The following is a 22,867-nucleotide window of genomic DNA, read 5'->3' as shown; positions in this document are numbered from 1 at the left end:
CTTAATCTCATAAAAAAAATAAATGTAAAAAATATTTTTATTAACATATAATGTACAGGGTGTACATCATGTATCAAAATTGAAGAAGCGTTTGTCAGTTCAAATTTATGACCATTGTTTATGTAAACATTAGTTTGTAGCATATTGAAATTTTTTAAAAGTTCTCTTAGAGTTAGTATAAAATCCAAACTCTTCACTTTTTGCTTGATTCCTGAAAGAAAAGAAGTGAAAAAATTAATTTCAGACAAGTATTCTCTTTTAATATCAACAAATTCTGTTTAAATTCAACAAAGTTTTCAAAACTTAAGTATATTTTTACAATCTGTCTAGTCTGGACCTTAATTTTTGCGTCATTGTGTTTTTGTGAGCCGCCCTGTATATTTCCACTCGACAGATGTCAATATTTGCTAAGAACGGGCCGCATGATTCTAATTAAAATTTTGAAGGGTTTAAATATCGAGCATCTCGTCGAAGAATTTAATTTTCTCACTTCTTATTACTCGACGAGGAGCGGGCGATGAAAAAACATCTGACGCGCTTTTGTATTCCGTTGTTTTATAATGGGGGAGATTAAAACGATTGTCGTCTGGTGGCGTCGAGATATTAGTTTCTTATTTCGCAGCTAGGGTTAATGTTCCTTTGATATCATTGCTGTTGTTTTGCAATATTTCCATCGTTTAATTTTATGAGCCTAGAATTTAAAAAAAAAATGTCTTATTTCATAAATATGAACAAATTCCAGCATTTTTTAAAATAATTTTCTTGCTGACAGCTTAAATATATATTTTTCTAAATTATCAGGGCATATAATTTCAATCGCCTATAAATTTTACTTAAAAAAAACTGTATATAATTTAAACTCGCTTAAATGTAAAGCTGTCAAAGATTTAAAAAAAGATATAAATCCGGTAATTGTTCCTAATCGCATTTTCATATATTAGATTCAATCTACTGGATCCAACTATTTAATATTTATTTTTTATAATATTCTTAAGATAGTTATTCATTGTTAGTGCGAGTAACGTTAATTTAGAAAGATAAACAGGAACGTAAATAAAAAATACCTACCTACATCTGTAGAAATGTAAATTTGGAAATATAAATAGGTATTCCAAACGGGAAGTAATTTTTATGAACAGTTTTAATCAAAACACATATTTTTTACGATTATTTTAAATTTTCCAGGAACTTATTGTTCAAGAACAGACTGCTTTCCTCTATTTTGCACCCTACTAGCTCTAGTTAAAAATCATCACACTGAGAAAGATGGCACAAAATTTTTCTTACGTCCCCATTTTTAACCGCCCCTAAATGGTAGGAAGAAAGTGTGGGCAATAACGCTGTATCTATTCATATGTAAATTTATTTTGTCAATGTGTCAAAACATTGTTTTAATTAATTTAATCAGGATGCTGTGTAAAAGATACATTTGGGAGGACATATAATTAAACTTCCCAAAACGAGTACATTTTTTAATAAATTATATTATTTATATGAAAATTTCAATGACGTAGAAGGACTGCTAAGAAAAATGACGATATCCCTAAATCTCCGTCCCTGAATGATTTCATTCATCATCATATTAACTATGCAAACTTATTAGGCAATATCTCGTACCAAATTTAAATTGATTTGAAAGGAAAATCACCAAAATTGGCTTGTGACGAGGAATAACTCTACCAGTTTCTAAAACATGCCATGACACCGCAATGATCTAGCACCCCCATAAATTATTCACAAATAATACGAACACAAACAACCAAAAGATACGACACTAACAACATCGACTATTTCTGAAGAGAACCCATTTCGAGAAACAGTAAAAACAACAGAAAGTAAATCAGAATTGAATTTTGTTCGTACTGATTACCTTAGGCAACATTTTTCCGTTTTTTTTTTTTTGTGTTTCCGGTAGTATTCCTTACATGGATCTTGCTCCAAGCAAGCAATACTTCACGCTTCGCCAAATCGAGTGTTACTTCCTTTGCAAGACAGCATGTGTCAAGCCCGTCTCGAGCGTTCCCGACCTCCTCTCAATTTCACCCTTGGAGGTACGCGAATAGAGTTGCGATATACGACGGACGTTAAAATAAGGGGCTATTTGATTGATCCAACCAAGCCGGAGCAAGAACATTCGAATGACACGCAATTGCCCACATAGCGACTTGTAACTCTAGACAGGGCAACTGGAGTCTGTAACTTACGGAGAGTGACTGTAACGACCCGCCGCAACACTCAGTCAGAGTCCCACACAATTTGTAGTGCATTTGGAAGCGCTCGGCCAGAGGCGGAACATGTGTGTGATTTCAATTAGTGGGACAATTCAAATTACAAATCTCCCTAAAATCCTCAAATGAAGTCATATACGTTCTTTGTACCAAATATCTAGAGATTATATGTATAGTTCATTCAGATACATGTTAATTCCGTTTTAAAATGGGGGCCACTTGAAAAAACCAGTCCAATGTTTCTATTCGCATTAAAAAAACCTAATTTATGTTATTTGTTATTATTGTCTCTCACCCTACACAGTTTAAATTTAAACAGAATGCCATCGTGATCCGAATGCTTACGAATTGCAACGGAGGCTAGCTTCCGCTTAGGAAGAGGTATGATTCTAGCGTGATGTCACAGCTAATCGAATTGTGTGGTCCTTATGTTCAAATAATTTAGGGTTTGTAGAGGGTAGTAGCTTCCGGTGTATCTTTGATGGCCTATAAATAGGCGCTAAATGACCGAATATGTCGTCATCATTTACGAGAAGGTGCTGGTAAAGTGTCTTGGTGTACTATAAATGTATAACCCCCTTAAATTCTTTATTTCAGTGTTTAGTAGCGATACAGCGTATTTTCGTGTTTTCATTTTTAAGATTCTGTGTGATATTATGAAAAGGTTTGTATAAGAAAAGTTTGTAAGTCAGAACGAGTGGTGTAAAAATCTCTGTGTATCCATTTTTCCTTTACAATGCATACCGCACTTCTCAAGTGTGTATGTGCTATGATTAACATTCGCCGTTGTTTGAGGTCACACCAGCTTGTCTAGCGACGGGGTATAAAAATTACGAAAAGAAGGTTAAAAAAGATCAGACCCCATCCGTGTTAGCCGTACCCGCCACTGCAGTATCATGCCTCAAGAGTTGCTAATGCATTACAAAGTTTTTACTCGCTTCTCGTTCTGTAATTTATACCAGCTATCGCAAACGACTTCAATATATTATTAAGACATAACCGTAACGTAAATGGAAAAGAATCCCCTTACATCGACATTTATTTCGGATTACCAGAAGAATTATGTTAATATTTAGCAACGGCAAGGTGTGAATCCATAAATATTTTAATAATTTAGCATATTTATTTGGAATGAGGCAATGGAAATGAAGCAATAAATTTTTGCGTTAAATGGTAACTACCCGGAGATATAATTTTATCGTACCTTTTTATTTTTAAAATCCTTTGAGATAGCTGTAAAAGGCAACAATGACCACGTTTCAAGTCTGTTGCCATCGCATCGGTATAAATATCGTTTTAATCCAAGGTCAATTTATCACGCCAAGAAGTATTTACATTATTGTAAGCTTATGGCAAGGGTATCATGGTCATTTACATTGATATGAGCTGAACGAATCAATTACGAATGATAATTAAATTATTATTCTGCAATCGTCGTCAAATTTAGATTTTTCTTGTTTCCAACAAAACATTTAACACTGTTGAAAGTGTTTATATTCCTAACATCCTTTGAAAGTTTAGAATCATTTCAGATCCTTCATAGTGAAAAAAATAACTGTGCAATAAATGTAACCTTCCTGGTCCATAAGTTCGGATTCAATACAATTTTTTGAAAGACAACGACCTTTTAGCGAAGCGTCTTCAATCTTGTGCTTTTATTACAAGAACAATCACTTCTATTGCGCCACACGCTTTGTCTTTAACGCAGTACATAGCACTTTCCTTCTAAAATTATCACCACGAATACAATACCTAATAAAATAAACCAAGTGTTGTGACATTTCCATTTCCTAAGGTCCACTTAAACTCGACGTTTTATTAACTATTACTAACGAAGTTTATGTCGATTTATTTTGAAAAAACAACAACGGCTTTATTAAAACGCGCTTGATCCAAGATTCCCAAGTCGCACTTAGGACTTGGTTTACTGTCCGAAAGAAGATAAGGCGTAACATACGCTGCTTGACGCAGAAAAAGGAACCTTTACCAGGTGCTAATACTGAGCCACAAGGACTGATCTAAGAGAAATACGTAACGTATTCTGTTAGATACATCAGTTGAAGCTCATCTGAGTTGTTTGCAGCTCATTTTTGCTCTAAAACTGATACGTTCTCTAGAGCTACGTTAAATTTTTTATGTCAGTAGCATGTAAATGTCAGGCTAGTTAATTTTTTTCACTTTACTACGCGTTACTGTTCAAATGCTGCCAACTTTCAATAAATATTATAATTTCAACGTCGAGCAGTGTATGTATCGAGTTCCCTGGATGATTATTATACGGATAAACCGGTAACAGTACAGTGACAAACTTTGGTATGTTAATCTCCCAGTTTGTACTATATTTCTTACTTTATGTGTAAACAAGACATTCCGGTGAAGATATCCTGCCCGACAGCTAACGTTTTTGTGGTCGCCGGATTGGACAAGTTGTAAATTAAATTTTAGATGTGGGATAATGTTATAAACCGCTGCAATATCGTGGACGGGATTTTATAGTTCGTCCCGAGATTTTTTATCGAACATATAGGTTTATACCAACACAATTCTTTGAGTATATTTTTTGTTATGTCGCTAGTTTAGTAACGAACTTTGGCAAAAGAAATTCGATATAATTTCCAAAGGAAAATAATAAAGAAACATAAATTCGATTTTGTTTACGTGTAATTGTCACACTTCTCACATCTCTTCCATAACCCAAACAAGTACCTAATCATATTCCACAGCTCAACGTTACCATCAGAGAGTTTTTATTCAAATCATCGTCGACCCATGAGAATTTTATGGCATTTTGTTTATAAAACAAACACGAGTAACACTAACCTTAAATTTATTCGTTGTTTCAACCAATAACACACACGCATACTCTTATATTTTCCTTTACTAAAAAGAAGCCCGGCTCCGTTTACAATACACAAAATCCAAAGTTGATGGCCCGGCTACAACGATTCATAACGACCAATGTCAAAGATTAAACGCCATGGCAGGGTACCTGCTGTGAGTCGGCCTTTTCAAAGTAAACATCCTAGTAGACCACGGAGATACAGTATGTGTTTTTGCTTGTACGTTTGATTAGTTTTGATGTTCAAAACACACCGACGGCCCGCTAGGATTAATTGAAAAAATTAATAACCGAGATAAGAAAAGATGTGTTCTGGCTGTTCGAATCGAGAGGGCCAAGCAGTTGAGATTACCCCCTCGTTGTTGTTTTGTTGAACCATATGGACACAAAACTCGTTACGTTTGCTTGTACTCAATGTTACATTAGTAATTCCTCACACAAAACTCAACGTTATTAATATTAAAGCGACAATTTCTGCATATTCAAGTGATAAGTTCATTGTCGATGAAAACCAGAAGGCTAACGACCGCCTAAGCGACGAATCGATGAATATCATTTAACCGTGCATTCGAAACCCCGGTTTTTTTCCTAGCCGTAGGTGGGACAGCGAGAATTATGCATATTCCCAACGTTACGAAACCACACGTAACCCACATTTCCTGTAGTTCGAAACTAAAACAATGACGCGCCACCCAACAACCAACGGCCGGTTTGGCTGGTACAGTTTAGAGTACCAAAGTAGGAGCCCCAGCCACCAACTCGGATCCTGTCGAATGGTATATCTTAGCATGCCTAATTGGAATTATAAATATGCAAGTGCAGGGCAGGGCTAGGCTACGCCTCCGTTGCCACGGCACGAATCAATTAAGATCCTTCACGTATCCGAGATACGAGGGTTGCATAAATAGTAATTAGTCAGACTCGAAGTACGTCCGCGGTCAGTTAATTGAATAATAAAACTCCAGTTTTGATGCGGTGATACAGTTAACAACCAGAAGCAACTTTCCAATGAAATAATGTTTCTACTTTTCACCTCAATATATGCGTTAAGCTGGCCAGGTGCTTGTTCCTGGTTATATAACTGCAAGTGGTCAAAGTCGACGTTCGATCGCCTCTAACGGAAAAGCATCTCGATCTTCCGTACGAGGTAGGTTCTCTGGAAACTTGCCCCTTCAAACTTAACACATCTGCATATGTCACCGAACTACAGCTAACAACTAACTAATCTAATATAATAAAAAGCTTAGGGCGCGTGCAGGGCCCCATCCATGCCAATTCTTTGTAAAAATTCAAAATATTACTTTGGAAAAAAATATTTAGTGAGTTCTACATGCTCTCAAAATGTATTGGTTCGTTTTTGTTACACCCTATATAATGTTTCAAAACAAAAATTTCTCTTTTGAAATATTGAATATAGTGCAAACTCCCTCTCCAGTACCTATACAGAATCTTGAGTAGATATAATATTAAGAATTTTGGAGAATATGTGACCTTCCCCCGTAAACCTACCCAGTTTATTGTTCTGCAGAGGTTGCTGTTGGAACATGGCAGGTACATCGACAGAAAACAAGGATAACGGCGCCGATCGGTTCATTTTATTGTACAACCAATCAGAACTGGTTTACAAATTCGGAAAAACAACGCTCAAGATAATAAACAGTGTACCAGTGGGTGTCTATTCTTTCGTAGTAATTCCTACGTCGTAAATTATGATTTTCTTGCATTTGGTGAAACTTTGTGGGAAATATTCCCAGTTCCAAATTAAAGCAATTTAATTAATTGAAACTATTGATACATTTTCGTATATTTCATTTTCTTGCTACTTAATATATCACGTAGGCCAAATAGTAAAAATATTTCTTTAAATTTTTATCTCCCCAACTTTTTGGTAATAATAACACCCTGGAGAGGTCACAATTTCGATCTTTCTTAGAAAAATCGTGACGTACGTTCGCGTCCAACTCCCCCTTTAGAATTAAGTCAATATTATCTCAAATTCGATGTTTTACTTCAGTCGCTCAACCGTGATGATCGTCGGGATGTGAATGGAGTCCATATTTAGACTAGGAACGCCATCGGCATATGATTTTGTTTTCACATGGAATTGCTTTTGTGGATTTTCTAATAGGCTGGCGCTTCCCACGATGCCTTTATAATGAAAAGCCACTGCATAAATGACTTTATTATGTAAATAAAGTTAATTGAAATATGTATTACAAATTATAAAAGCAAAAGCACAACGCCAGAGAAGGCAGTTGGTGTCAAAGCCTACGCTAGTACAAGTACGTAAACAAGTGCCTTTCACACTATTCTTTGTTTTAATAGATACATATTATAGAACTAGAGTTCGACACTTTGGTGCGTAAATAAAGCGGAGAAGTAGCTTGGCCTTCGTTCGTTAGATCTAAAGAAATTTTAGAATAAATTTATTGTTTTTCTAGTAATGAAATATTTAAAACGGTTTTGGTGGGCTAGAGTTTCTATCAGTGTAAAATACATTGAAAGTCTAATGTCTTATAGAAATCAACTCCTAAAGCTGTCAAACTGGATATTTTTATATGGCAAAATTATTGTACTCGGTGTGTGGACAACTGTAAATGTAACTAGGAATAAAAAAAGTAGTGACGCCACTGACTTCACACACAAATATCAAACTTAAATAATAACACTATAATACAGACTTATTATAATGTAAAATTTAACTTTTAATATCAAACAAAATGTATCTTTACATTCCTTTTATTATTTTTTGGGAACTACGTCACTGCATCAATACTTTACGAGCGTTTGTCATCGACAACCATCCATAAGTCCCTGTCTTTACAAAACACGTTACACAACATTAAACAAACTGAGGAATGTTTGTGCCAGAAGAAAATTAGAACCTGTCCATAAATGGGACGTGTCTATTTTATTACTGCCGAGCACCTTGTTACAATTGGCTTTACCATAACTAGTTTGGCGTGTACTAGACCTGACTAGCGGCGTTGCCAACTCTAAAAGTTACCTCCAGTCAAAGATAATTTTCTTTAACATTTCACATTTCTATTCGTTGAAAATAAGTGACACATATGTGTTAGTGTGCGTGGACTGCCTTAACCTACATAAAAAATGTGACATGTATGGAACCCTTTAAATATCCGACATATAAAGATTGAATTTAAATACGTGAAATCTCGTTCGAAACGCGTTGTATTGGCAACTACGAAAACAATTATATGTACAGCAATATGGAAGCGGAGCCCGTAAGACGCAAACAAATTGCCTAGTCGTCGAGAAATGTAAATAAGGAAAGTGCACGGGAAATTAATTGGATCGATGCGCTGGCTATTACGCCGTCTGCATACAATTAACTTTGTAGTGCAAGAGGTGCGACATCTGCTGTAATTGGATTCAATTACGTGGAGCACTGGATGTTTTTAATTTCATTTTACTCGTTTTCTGGACTTCGGCGTCTTCCGTTAGTTTTTAAGAGAACAAATATTGAATGACATTTTTACATAGCGTAAGATTTCTTTAAAAAAATTGCACAAAAACTATTAATTCTCAAGTCCTACTAAAACGGTAAAAATATTTAAAATGTAGCTCCAAAATAGCTAGCAGGAAGTCATAAATAAATCAAACCGTAACTAGGAGTACATATTTAGAAAGTATAATTCAGACTCATCGAAAAAGAAAATTTCTTACGGTCTCTAAGGTCTGCCAAGATTTACATATAAACAGGGGATTACATTGAGGATCTGGACAGTGGGGTAGGTATTTGAAAAATGGATTGTCATAGATAATGCGCCTTACCATAGCCAAAGAACTTTTTACTAAAATCAATTCATTAATTTGTTTTTCTGTTTAATAATTTTAGAAACCCTTTAAAATGGTACGCCCATGGTTACATTAGGGTGGCCCACAAAAAACGAAATTTTTTTTCGTGTCTGTTGTGAAAATATGTTAGTTTATCATGTTTTAAGAGCCCCCTCAAAAAATCAGCTCAATAAAAATTTTTTTAGAGGTGGCTCAAGATTTTAAAAAATTTCCTAAATCGTCAAAAATGGAATTTAAAAAAAAGTTTTTTCTCGTTATTTTATCTTTTTCTGGGTTGAAAAAAATCTCGATTCTGAAAATTTAAAATCGATATTTTAATTTCTAAAGGCCACTCATAATTATTTTAACTTTAAAAGTAGTGTACCTAAAATGTTTTCGAGCGACCTCTAAAAATAAATATCAACGAACTAATATTTTTTTTATTGAATTTGATGAACAAAAGAATAGAAATAAATCACGACACTGATATTTAAAAAAATTAAAAAATTATAAATGTTTGATACAGTGCGGTAGTAAATTTTGCCTCGAAAAATTTTTTAAGTATCTCTATTCTTTTGTTCATCAAATTCAATAAAAAAAAATATTAGTTCGTTGATATTTATTTTTAGAGGTCGCTCGAAAACATTTTAAGTAGGTAAGATACTTTTAAAGTTAAAATAATTACGAGTGTCCTTTAGAAATTTAAATATCGATTTGAAATTTTCAGAATTGAGATTTTTTTTAACCTAGAAAATGATAAAATGCCGAGAAAAAAAATTTTAAAAAAAATTCTATTTTTGACAATTTTGGAAATTTTTAAAAATCTTGAGCGACCTCTAAAAAAGTTTTTTCGAGGGGGCTCTTAAAACATGATAAACTAACATATTTTCTTTCACAAGAGACACGAAAAAAATATTCATTTTTTTTTGGGCCACCCTAATATACAGGGTGCTTAATTTAAAAGCATCGCTTTGGGTAATTTACAATTATTTTAGCAACACAAGTGTGAAAAATTTAAAATAAATACTATTCTGATTCTTATACATCGCAAGTTGTTCTTTTGCGTTAATTTTAAAGCAATATGTGTTTTGTTTTTTGCACTGTCAGGACTAGCGAGCGGGACTTGCGGTTTGTGTGGCTCTAGAATGAAGAACTGTCGCCCGGCGTTATTATTTAACATTTATCGCGATATGACTAATGCCGCGCACGCCACGGAACACATTCATCACTCTCTGACGGCAAGTCGCCCTAACCCGCGAATAGCCCCGCTTCGAGCGGCTAACACTTGAAATAGCAATTTTATTTGTACGTTTTCTTATGTTTCAGCAAGCGAGCTGCTATTTTAGATAAAATGCCAGAATGAAAATAGCCATTTAGGTAGTGTTGTCTATTTATTTTCCCCATACCTCTATTGTGGGTAAGTCTCGTGCTTTTTCTCCATTTCGACTGGCTGTTCTGCTTAAAGCTTCGGTCCACTCTCTGATTTGTAAAGCGCAGTAACACCGAATATACCCTTAGGACGGCACTGATTTGAAAGAAAACCTTTCACCTGAGAAGTTTCCTATGGAAACGTTTTCACTCCTAGGAATTATAAGTACTTGTTTGCACTTTGGCTAGTTTTTTTTACTGTTTCTGTGTCTATACATCTTTTATTTAAACCTTTTTTCTCAGCTAGGTCTCGTAAAAAAGTTTATTAAATGTCATTAAGTTCGATTTGTGTACTCACGCTGACTTCTGCTCAGTTTCTGAACTGCAAAGTCTCAGAGTCGACGTTCGATCACACTTCGGGGTGACCTAGAGACGACCAAAGAAGCAGACGATCCTTAAAACTAACTACATAATTTTTTGCCTTGTCTGCCCCTCATCTTGTTTAAACCTGACGTGAACTTCGCGGAGCTGTGTCTAGCTTAAATTCCTTGATATTCCACCGGCAGCAATTCCATTACAACGCAGGCTAATACTCCAGATGACACTTAAAGGACGCCAGCCCCACTAAAGTTATTAACCAACGAGCCCATCCACTTCGAGGCGCGCTCCGCAAAAAAATCTATTTAACGCGAGTCTGTCTCACTAATGCACACTACAATTTCCAATTTCCTCCCCGCGTGCCCGGCATGCTGAATAGGGACGGTGTTTTCTTCGCGCTTCTCCTCTTTGCATAATTTCCGCAAATGTACGGTTCGCTGGGGTGGATTCCCGGCGAACGCTCGTGTGCGGTGCGTTTATTGAAACGTACGCGATTTCATTATCCTAGATGGCGCTCTGTACCGTTCAGATGATCTTCACCAGCACGAAGTGGTCCGTTCTCATTGCATTTGAAGGATATCTCGATTCCGACGACTAAAAAGTGACGGTTGTTTGAGATGAAGTACACTCATAGATTTAAGAGATGCTGCGACTGACGCAAGTTCAGCTACTCCCATAAAAAAATTCACTTTTCGATACAGCGTGATATATTCCAGGTGTTGGCAAATGCTTAAATAATCCCAGACCTATTATAAGAATAAAACGCACGTGACTTGACGAAGCAAAGGAGTCGCACACCAAACGTCGCATTGTCTTCTGGGCCTGATGTCGGTGTAAGGAATCATGTCTCTACACGCCTGCCAAGGAGTAATTCACGCGTTATATTGAATTACCACATCCTGCCATAGTTTACACTACCAATATCCTGTTCGGTGCCCCTGATTTGAATTAAACATCGTTTGCTTGCACAAATCTCACTGTTTTATAAAAACCTGCTTGGTATGCCGCGCGACACGTCTGGGACAATGTGGGAATATTTTTGGGTGATCGTGCAACGAAAATATCGAACTGAATGCCATCACGTACAGCTGCAGATATAATTAATCTTCGACAATAATCATAAGACTGAGGTTTGATTTGTATATCGAGCCCCGTGGAATAATTATTATTACATCTCGTTCACAGAAGAACGGCACAGGGCCGGCTTTAAAATTATTAAACATTTTCCAAAACTTTAAAGTGCGATGGTTATTTATTTTAAAACTTTTCGCCCATTAACGTTCAGGAGATAAACTTCCATCTATATCCTCCCCTTCTTTACTTAAAAGAAGTGGCGTTTACCAATTCTTTGTGTTTATTCGCCCGAAAGCCAAATCTTTTTACGGGCGAAAATTGTTCCGGATATTAAGCGACAATTTGGTAAGGGAGGATCCTCCCTTGGCCCCTTCTAAGAGCAAAGTTCGTCCGCGGAGTCGTTACACGCCCTCCGGCCCATCAGCGTTAACACAGACATTCGAAAATGAATCCGGTGCGTTCGATGGATGGCTAAAAAACGATTGGAAGCACGCTCCGCCAGACTCCAATCGAAACGTTTAAAGTGTAAATGATTTTATGCGCCTTCCAACGAAAACAATAAAGCACTCGCCCTGCCACAGAAATATAATTTACGGTCGGGGCTTCGCGTGAATAAATCACATAGTAAAATTATATTTAGAACGTCTCCACGGTGCGACGGAATCCTATGTAGGCCTAGGTGCGCTGGCGGAGATCCCATTCAGCAAATGACATGGAAATAGTTTATTACGCCTAGTTCATATTTTCTAACTGTGATAGACATTCAAAAATATCCAATGTCACTATCCCAGGAGTGATTGATCAGAGAGAAATCATGGTTAGTGATAATGACAATGATAATAACAATAATAATAATGATGTTGAGTGTACAAATCTTCTCCAAAACTGTTAGGTTTCAAATCGATCACCTTCGTCTATGTTTCATTGCTGGTATAACACTTAAAAGCTACTTTTACAAATATCTTCAACGAATTTAATTAACAAAAAGTTCTAGATTGCTTATTGCGGAAGCAAAATACAGTCCGCTGTCTCCCATTTTATATTAAATCAAAATCGATAATTCATCCGGCGCCGAGCTTTATTTACAAAGATAAATATTGGGATTCGAATTAGGTACATGAACCCTAAAGTTCAATTTATATGTAAAAGCGGCGTATTTTCTGGCAAGTCCCCGCTGTGGCTTTATTGCTCGCCCGCCGTGGATCTCCGACGCCACACAAAATTCGAATTTCATATTAATCATGCCTACAGGGCGGCTGCTATATGGCAAATGTTGACGGTGATCTTCGCGAACGTTGTTTGATTGAGTCGGGAATATGAATTTTTTTCCGAGGGAACGCAGTAAGGGTGAGCCAAATCAGTTTGATCAATAAACTAAAGAAAAAAACCGTAAGGTTTAAAGCTGTTGAACGTATCTTAGGAAAAAATTCAACTGTTACAAAATCTAACTTCTCTAAATCTTCATTGCACTAGTGCATTTCTTTCCGTGTGTAAATCTTAGACTTACCAAATGATAGTGGCAGTCGTATACGTTTACCCGGTACAATATTTAAGACTGCTTGTTTTCCTGAAAGTTTTTAATTGAGTTTGGAAAACATTACAGTGTGAATTGGTCCATTTTTGTGGCGTATCCCGAGTTTTTTGCCCAAATTAACCCTCTCGAGTCGCACGAACTTCTTCCTCGACTATAATTCCATTTCCTCGACCACTTACATCGATTAAAATACCTCCATCTTCGTGCTCATTATAATTACCAGCCCGATGCCTAGAAACTAGAGTTTATTAAGTGGCAGGCTCTTACTTATAAGGCGGCTCGCCAAGTAACTCGGAAATCAATAGCGAAAACTCGGAAAGTAACAGTCTGAATAATTAAAGCTTGTTTGGTGCGGGCGTCACGCCATCTGGCAGCGGCGATCGCCTTTAGTTTATAAAACCTTCGAATTTAAATAATAATAATAATGTTTAGTACGCATTTCAAATATCCTCCCCACTTTGAACGGGGGAAAAATTGTGAAAAAAATAAAGGTTATAGCTGTTTGAACATGCATAACACCTTGAAGAAATACCAAAATTTAAGTCCAAGAAATTGGAAACTCAAACTAAAGCGAAGCCTTAAGGTCACAATTAACGAAAGTAATTTTCTTTCTGGAGATAGCCACAATGTACAGAGCGATAGTTTTCCATAAACGAAATTTACAAATTTGACACGGAGCCAATGTCGAGCGTGATCGAACGTCAGCCCGGAGATCATGAAGTTCAATAACCAGTACCGGTTCCTGGCCAATACGTTCTGTACGCTGTAAATTATTTCAAGCTTTTATCTTCTATGCAAATGTTACATTAATTTATTGTTCGTTAAGCAATAAGGTGAATACACGAACACCTTGTACAAATTAAGTTGTCTCGTTATTTCTCTATGATCTGCCACATAATGAGTTTTATGTAGATACCCGGGCCGTCGCGTCGGCCCTAATTCTGTCGACGTCCGTCATAAACTTCCTAATTCTGCTACAGTACGTCACACAGTAAGGGATCATTTATTACACGAATTCCTGCTAATCTTTAGTGTCGCATTATAGCGACCGGGAGTTTTGTAACGGAGGGCGCGCGTGCCCTAGTTTCGGGCCATTATTTACAAGATACAACCCTGCGCCCTACATGCTGACGATGAGGAATATCCAACCATTAATAAAACTGGGGTTGCGCGGCAGATTGGACGAGTTTAGGCCATATTTCCGCTGTTAATGATAACGCCGTATATTAAGAAAATATCGGTTTGAGATGCTGGGTTGGCGGGGTTATTTATTGTACAGGGTGTCAAGTGGTTAGTCGAGAAAGCCAGATAATGTTCTTCGACACCAGAAATCCAGGTTCGCCAAATATATCTAATCCCAGACAAGTCTCCTAAACTGTTTCTATTACAGGTCCCAATTAACATCGAATTACACTAGCAATATCTAGCAATCAGCTAGCTAATAAATAATTATTTCAAGTATTTTACTCACCTTTTTTTTAAGTATTATTGTCCTTGTCTTTATGAAATATGAGGAATCTGAAACAAAGGAAAAATTGTAAATCGAATGTGTCAAATTAAAATACAATCTTGCGATTATAAACGGGAATCTATTTAATTTAGTCAATTTTATCCAGTTTATGTTATTGATTAATATATTCAACTTTATATCCGTATTCTTAGAAGATCGTTTATAAAAATTAAAAATGTAAGGGGCCCTAATATAGAACCCTGAGGGACCTCTGCATTAATTTCTCGTTCTGTGGATTTGTCTGATACACTCTTACAGTAACTTTGAGATGATCAAGGTACAACACCGTCTACGTGTTAAATCAGTGACTGTAACCCTTTTCTGCTTCAACCACTTCATTTTACGATGTAGGACTCTTGTATATTGTAGTTCAACGTACGGAAAGGAAATCCGGAGCAATAAAACCAAGAAAAACTTTTCCACATCTTCCATTATGGCCGTCTGCGTAAAAGGGCCTGCGACACTATTTTATGTTTGCCCCGTTCCTCCGGCGGTTACGCCGGATGAAGCGACACATTGGGCGTGTAACGACACCCTCGTAGGTTCTCAGGTGACACAAGAAACCGCGAGGCTCGTATTTCACCACGAGATTAAAATTGAAATTATAACCGCCTATTCCCCCTCCCCAGGTACATCGGAGCAGTGGTTTAGGGAGAACACGTCGGCTGGAAGTGATTCCGATATGATTTATTAACACGAAACGACAATAAAAAGATAAATATTTGATGGGGAATGGGGTTCGGGGATTTTATACTGCGATTTCGGGCGAGGACGCCTTTTTAAAATATCGGTATGTCAAGTCGGTTTCTTATTTTTGATGACAGAACAAGCTATCAACAAGACGAATGGGGAAGACGTGGATAAATGCCGAAGCACCACACAAAACTCTGAAGGTATGGTTGAAAAGATTGACCAAAGAAGAAAATATCGTTGTTGTTGTTGTTCTTTTGTCATTGTCGTCGTCGTCATCATTATTTTTTACCGTCACTATCAGCATATACAACATCATCATAACCATCATCATTGCCATCGTCATAATAATTCGTGGCCATAAGAGGTAGCATTGTTTGTTTCTACTTTTTACTTTATTGCAGGTTGTGATAATGGCATGACATATGACAGTTTAGAGTTTAATAATAATTATCAAAGACATAACAATTTTGAAAAGACGCTGAAATGGTAAACTTTGTTTTTGTTCTTCTAGTTTCAATATGTTTTAAAGAGTGCCTCAGGGTTCAATTGTAGGCCCTCTTCGTTGTATTATCTATATGGCTGTCAGAACTGAGCCGGGGGCATAGGCGTACGCATCATGTTAAGCGTAACAAAATAAATTACGCAGAAAATAAGCAATAAATGAGTAGAATTTATAACAATGCATTCGAAAGTCACCCTGGGGCAACAGTATACTAAGGTGACGTGAACGTGAAAAGCATTCTCGAGCATATCTGAAGAAAATCGACCAAAGTCATACAAATTTTTATTGTATCAAGTTTAATATGTTATTATTCCCTTGCTGCGGCCTTCCAACTCCGACATTTGCAGCAAATCGGGCATTTATTCGTATTTCTCGTATTTTTCGCCGTTTTAAAAACCCAGTTACGGCGTTTCATCGCTAAACACGCACACGTTTGTTCCGCGGACATCAAAGTCGGCTGCGAGGGAGATTATATTTGTTCTCCTTTTCTCTGGAGACCCTTGGCTCGTTAAATTTTAGTGCTGGTTGCTAACCCTTGGGGGATGGAGTAAATAAAAATAATATCATGTCCGCCTAGTTGACTTTCCACAGGCACCGCATTGTTCTACAAGCGAAAGCCTGTTGAAATAGAACGGTCTGTTTGATTTTTAACGGCGAGCGATTGAACTGGGTCTTTATTGTTTCCTTCAGAGAGGAAGATTATTTTTTATACTTCTTCAAGTGATGATACAGCAAATAAGGTCTCACTAAAAATGGATCAGTAAAAAATTTGGGAACAATAATATTTTATGCTTAATATAAATCGTCTGGAAGCAAAGTTTTCTTACTTCAAATATTTATTTCATGATTAAATCGCCATAAAATATAATACAGAAATCTAGTGGCTTAGGGTAATTTAAATGTATGTGCTCGACCATAATCGCTTTAAATAAAAGTAATGAATATGTCACATAATGGTCTATAACAAATGAACGCAAGGACCCATTACGCATTTCCAGATTGGGACATGTTGGGACTGCGAGCCATATGGCGCATCACGTGGGGCGGACATTAAGGGAGGGTATTTTAAGGGAAAATTATCCATTAGCGGGACGCTATCGAAATCGTAGAGTATAATGTTCGACCGTTTCCTCTTTCCCTTTTTCTCCAACAAACTATTCATCCCCAAAAATTAATTTAAAAGCAATAATCGTATCGTAACCTTTATAACTGCAATATTCTCTTCCTTTCCTTCTTCATATATTTGGACCGCAATCTAATTCGGCGGGCGTAGAGATTATTTCGCTTAGGGAACATAAAACCCTTGATACGACCGACCGCGAAAGGCGACACTGTTCCCATACAAATTTAATAAAAGATTTTTGACGCTACAGGAGGATATCGCGAGCGAGGACCGTGCTTATATAAAAAATATTGGATTTTCGTCAATTAAGAGGACAATCGCGGTTCAACAATGGCCTCTGGAGACGCTGTCGGAACGGTTAGTCTCTTTGTGGATAGCAAGCAATTAATTTTAGGATAAATTCCTTGTTACTGAATTTTGATGAGTTTTTGTCGTTGCCGAAACCGTTCCGCTAAACGGAGGGTTGGAATCATTATACTTATTTAATTAAATCGCTTTCCGCGGCCTTCGTCCGAAGTTCGGGTGGGATACGAGGGATGTTCGATTAATAACCACATTTCTCACACGGAATTGGTCGAAGTTTACTTAATTTACTCTTGTAAAAGCGTTTTTATTAGTTTCAATAATCCTTTAATATTTTATAAAAGAAAATCTTTTTAGAGATGATGTCATTAATTCTCAGTTGCTTGTTCACTTCCTCAAATTGCGAGCAACAATCGTCCTGCCCCACTAACGCGCGTCACCGATGGAATTGATAAAATAGAGTGGTTAATGGTCCGAGGCCCTGCCCAACTACCAAGTCCTTGGTGGCTCCTGACACCCTTTGATTTATTAGCCAGAGTTGGAACAACCTCTGAGCCGTGTAGATACAAGAAGTGCCAGAAACTGAAACACGTAGGGAGATTGATAGACGATTAGTCCCTGTATTAAAACGTCAAGGGATACAGAGGGTTTTGTTGCTCTTCTGGACCGTTTTGTGGTGGTTGGATAATGTGTCTCGAGTTTCTTATTAGAATGATGTAGCCGGTAATTAATGAGAAGCCCCCCAGTTTAGACAATAGTCGAGCTCCTCGCGCACGTCATTGGAAAATGGATTGCCTTTGCTCAACGTTAAGTATACACGACCAGATATAAAGTTTCACGTACAAAACAAATTGTTAAATAGAAATTCGCCAGTAAATGTGAGTAAACCAGGAAAAGAGAGATATCTAGAGCTGAACAGCGTTAGCAAATAGCTGATGGTGTCAACAACTGCTAAAACTTCGGAAGCATATTACCTATACGAAATTATATCATTGATCGAAATAAGTTTCAATTAGAAAGACCGCTGTAGGAGGTGATATACTCTCTGATTGGTGCTGCGGAAGCATGATCTTCAATTATTTCAATTTTTGAAAAGGTCAAAAGGGCGAAAACTTCAACCACTCGCCGTATTCACCTGATTTGGCACCGTGCGACTTTTGACATGACATCCTGTTCTTATTTTTAAAAAGTCCTTATGTAATAATTCTGATTTAAATTATCCTAATACTTCCGTTAAACAGTATTGCATGTCATTACTGCTATCGCCGCTAATTACACGATTTTAATTCGTTCAGTTCTCACCAATTAAACCCGATTGCCTTGCGAGGTGGACAACTCGCACTCGTAACCCTAACCATAATTTAGCGAGCTATAAAATGTGTTATGACAATCTGTTTAACATTATACGTGACTCATGTATAAACAACAATCGTGTTTCTAGTTGCTTAAATAATGATATATTGGCTCTAAGTGAATTAATTACGATCGACCCGAAATGCCGGCCCGCCGGTTAGGACGGACCAGTTCAGAAAGTACGTCCGGGACGCGTAATGATATTACGGGGCCTTTACTTCCATTTTGTCCCAAATCTGCCCAAAAAGAAAATATTTTAAACATATAATTTATGGCTTAGTGAATAACTAAGGCGGATAACAGATATTTTTAAGAGTAATTTTATTCTTTATAAAACCTATTTTATTTTATTGTGATGGATTAAGGCTAAAAAATTGAACTGGAAATGTTTGTTCAGCTCAGCGTTTATTCAATAAAAAGCTATATCTGGTACGATTTTTGGAGAAGTCAAAGAAAGGAAAGCCGATCAATATTATGGTCCTATTACTCGTTGCTGGTAAATGAAAATGATAACAATTCAGAGTAATACGTCTGATGAGACTGCTCTGATAGAGCAGTTATTTGATAAATAACGGTTTGTTTATTTTGACACTTGTATCTTAAATAATTACTTATATTTATTCGGGCGCAATCAGCTACAGAATAAAATTATTAGTGAGATTTCAAGAAACATATCGCCCTCTTCTTCTAAAATAAGGGATTAAGCCCTCTAGTCGGTGTCGAATAGTGTCGAGAATGGCAATACGCAGTCCGATACCCCTCCTGAATTCATCCTCATATTATAATTGAATACTTTCGGACCTCCTTAGCCTTGTTACTTTTTATATATGTCCAGTCGATTAGGCGGTATTTTATGATCCTCGGGGCGTAAAATATGCCTTTGTTTTTTATTTCGACTTCTCGCCTCGTTGTGACTGTCGACTTTAGATTGGAAATAAAAGATAGAATCACTATAAAAGTATAAACAGACATATTCTCTGAACCTATAATTCAATCCTGATTGTTGTGTTCGCCAGAAATCGTTGTTTGATATTATAATATATTCAAGTCCTGGTTAGCATAGACTTATTTAGTGAAATTGCTTAAAAAAGTAAATGTTAAGTTCGTACATTGATTTAGAAATTTGTTATTAAGCAAGAGTTGTTATTTGTTAGATACTAATCTTGTAAAATACAACTAATAGGAAATATTTCATGGTCATATGTACGTACTTTCTCTTTTAAGGTTTTTGATCAAACATTCAAAGGTATAGTAAAATTTTATCCTCGTTTTTTTGCCAATTTTGGAGCCCCTAAAGGAAGTACTCAGTATAACAAAAAGAAAATAAAGTTCTTTTCACCTTCATATATCCTTCAGCAGAAAATTGAGCAAAAATATACCAAATATATCCTTTTGGCCTCTTTTTTTCGATCTACCTAACGGAATGCCCCGAATACCTCTTTCCCAAGCCATAAGATTCCCATTACATCCCAGGTGCCAAAGAACCAATTAATGCCAGATCGTTCCAACTTCTATTAAAATAACCGTAAACCTCTTGATGTTATAATTTGCAAACGCAAATTGCCTGTAAACGAACGAGAGAATCCGCAATGCAATTCTGTTTATCTTTAAGGCCCGGCCAGTTTGATGGATGTATATTGGAATGCGACAAAAACGCCCATAAACAGCCTGGTTTATTGAGTTTCGGTTTAATTATGAACTGACAATCCCGCGTGTTTAAAAGCGTAGAAAGCGGACATTACTTTAAGAGGTTGTCGCAAAAAGATATTAGAATTACTTCCTTCAATTACATACTGGATATTGTCACAGGCTTTAGAATTGATGACCGCTTGTTCTGCAAATGTAATATACAGGGTGTCTTCGAAAAATAGTCACCTTAAGATTAAAATATATACATTTTAACTTGTACTATTGTGAAGACTCTGTTCTCTAGATGTTGTGGGTGTCGATAGTGGCTTTAATTTAGTTCGCTACTAGTCCTACAGTAGGTCACTTTCTGTCAGTTATGAAATTTGAGTTATCCTTAACTGATTTTGAAATCTAAAATGAACTGCATTTTTTAAATTTATATTCACAGGTTTCTCTGCCTTTTTCCAGCAAATATCGACACCCACCCACAACTTAATTACCAGACAAATGACTACTAATGAAAAGTAATTAGCAATGTAATTACATGAATAGCCAATTAACGACGATTTAAGCTCCAAGTCAGATGCAATAAACACATAATTATTAATTTGCAATTGTGGTCAGGCAGCTTGTGAATAATATGCTAATTGGAAGCCGCATAAAAACGTACTTTGGATGCATAGGTTGTAGGGATAGGAAAAATATTGCATATTTGACATGCTGAGCGTGAGGTCTGTAGGTGAGGATGTATAATTTATTGTAAATCTCCTTGTGGAATTTATAATTCGTATCTGCCAATAGATACAGTTACAACTGATAATAGAGACAGAGTTTACTTACTTTATAGTGTTACAGAATTACTTAGAGAACTGATGGACTTTATTTGAATGTAATGAACATACATATTTATTAGATAGCTTACAAATGTTGTGACTATCGACCACAAGATCAGCTACTCATTCCAAATATCAATTATTTTATAATACGTTAATTGCATTCGTCGATTCTAACACACTCGGACAACCACAAAGTGATAGTAAATCAATTAGTTGAATGTCTAATAACTCTGAACACCTCGAGGAAATGTTAATGTGATGTTTGAGGATAACGTCAATCAGGCTTACTGCAAAGCCTTTCGAATCGTCAGACATCTGTTGCAGCGACATTTTCTCACTTATTAAAATATCTAGTTCAGAGAAACGTCTTTGATTTTTTAATAGTGTAGGGATTTGTTGTTATTAAAAACGGCGTAGAGGAACGAGAAGGATGAAAGGTGATCCCTATGGAAAAAAAAGACGCAGATAATTATAACATTCTGCACAAGTCGACTGGGTTGGGTTAACCCTGTGATTAGAGTGGGGGATAAAAATATTATCATTTGAAACGTTACCAGATTTATATTCGGCTGGTGTGTGTCGTTGTACACCTAAAAAATTCTGAAAGTGACAGTAATATTTCGTATCCATGCATTTATTTAGGAGGTGTGGCAGTTTTGGTGTTTGAATTATTAATTATTTCGACAAATTTCAGACTTAGAACGTCATATTGGTTATTTGCTATGCTTGACTTGTCGCTGATTATAAACAGAATACTGCCATAATCTTTAACTTTGCAACAATTTCAGTCCAAGATGTCACTGATAGTCTTCAGCCTTGATTGCGAAAACTAAACAAAGACAGAGAGATTCCTGCATTATCCTCTTGCGTTAGTCAATGTAATGACCCCATTAGTGGTTCTAATTCTGCACTCGATCCAATATTTCACCAAGACGTGCAATGAATGGGTTGTCCAAAAAACGACCTCTGGCAGTTTTGTTTAGCGATGTTGGCACTTGGCAGAAATTCCTTGTCCGATTGATCAAAATAATCAAACAGATGTATAAATCAGCGCGAAACGCGGAGAATTCGATTAAGGCGCTCTCAGGCTAATGAATGGGGTGTCGTTCATCGAGCGGGTCCTTTTTTCTTCAAGGAGACAAAGCGGTCATTCCTTGGAGCTGATTTAATAGGGGGATTTGTTAAAGTTTCCAAATGTGCGGCATTCCTGATGGATTTACTGTAAAAAGACGTTTTCGTCGAGAAGAGTCGTACACCAAAGCAAGTATTTCAAATTTTTTCTGAGAATTTAGACTCAAAATATAATACATTGGGTTAGATTAGATATTCTACTTGTCGGAATGATTCCTCATCTAATAATAATTCATAACACATTGTATAACAATTTAAATCGTAGTGCTTAGAAATATGTAACCTCATTTAAATTCAAAGTGTGTATTTCAGTAATTAATACTGTACAATGAAACATTCCCTCTTGTTTTATTCAGTTCAACATTCAGAAGCTAACTATAAATAGTTCATTTCGTGCGATTTGGGCAATTTTTGAAAGTACATGCATTTTTGTAGATATTGAATTAACAAAAATGTTTTATCCTACCCTTGTATATAATTATACTACAATTTCTTTGGTTTTAAAGGAATAATGTGGCCTATAAGTCACTAGTGAGTTATAAGTCATAAGTCACTAGTAAATTATGAC

General features: G+C 36.4%; 1 long non-coding RNA gene across 2 annotated transcripts in view; it reads right to left on the bottom strand.

Moving 5' to 3' along the window:
- LOC108907510 overlaps window positions 1-22,867 on the bottom strand; it is a 77,145-nt gene that overhangs the window by 17,277 nt on the left and 37,001 nt on the right. The window contains exon 3 of one of the 2 annotated variants that reach the window (XR_001964332.1): window positions 14,687-14,737. The exons of the other annotated variant lie outside the window; for it this stretch is intronic. This is a non-coding gene — a long non-coding RNA (uncharacterized LOC108907510). Of the gene's footprint in view, window positions 1-14,686; window positions 14,738-22,867 lie in introns of those variants that run through there. 2 annotated transcript variants of the gene reach the window in all.

The sequence above is a fragment of the Anoplophora glabripennis genome, unplaced genomic scaffold (assembly GCF_000390285.2).
Source record: "Anoplophora glabripennis isolate ALB-LARVAE unplaced genomic scaffold, Agla_2.0 scaffold5, whole genome shotgun sequence".
Taxonomy (NCBI): Eukaryota; Metazoa; Arthropoda; class Insecta; order Coleoptera; family Cerambycidae; genus Anoplophora; species Anoplophora glabripennis.
This window is presented reverse-complemented; position numbering and strand designations above follow the sequence as displayed.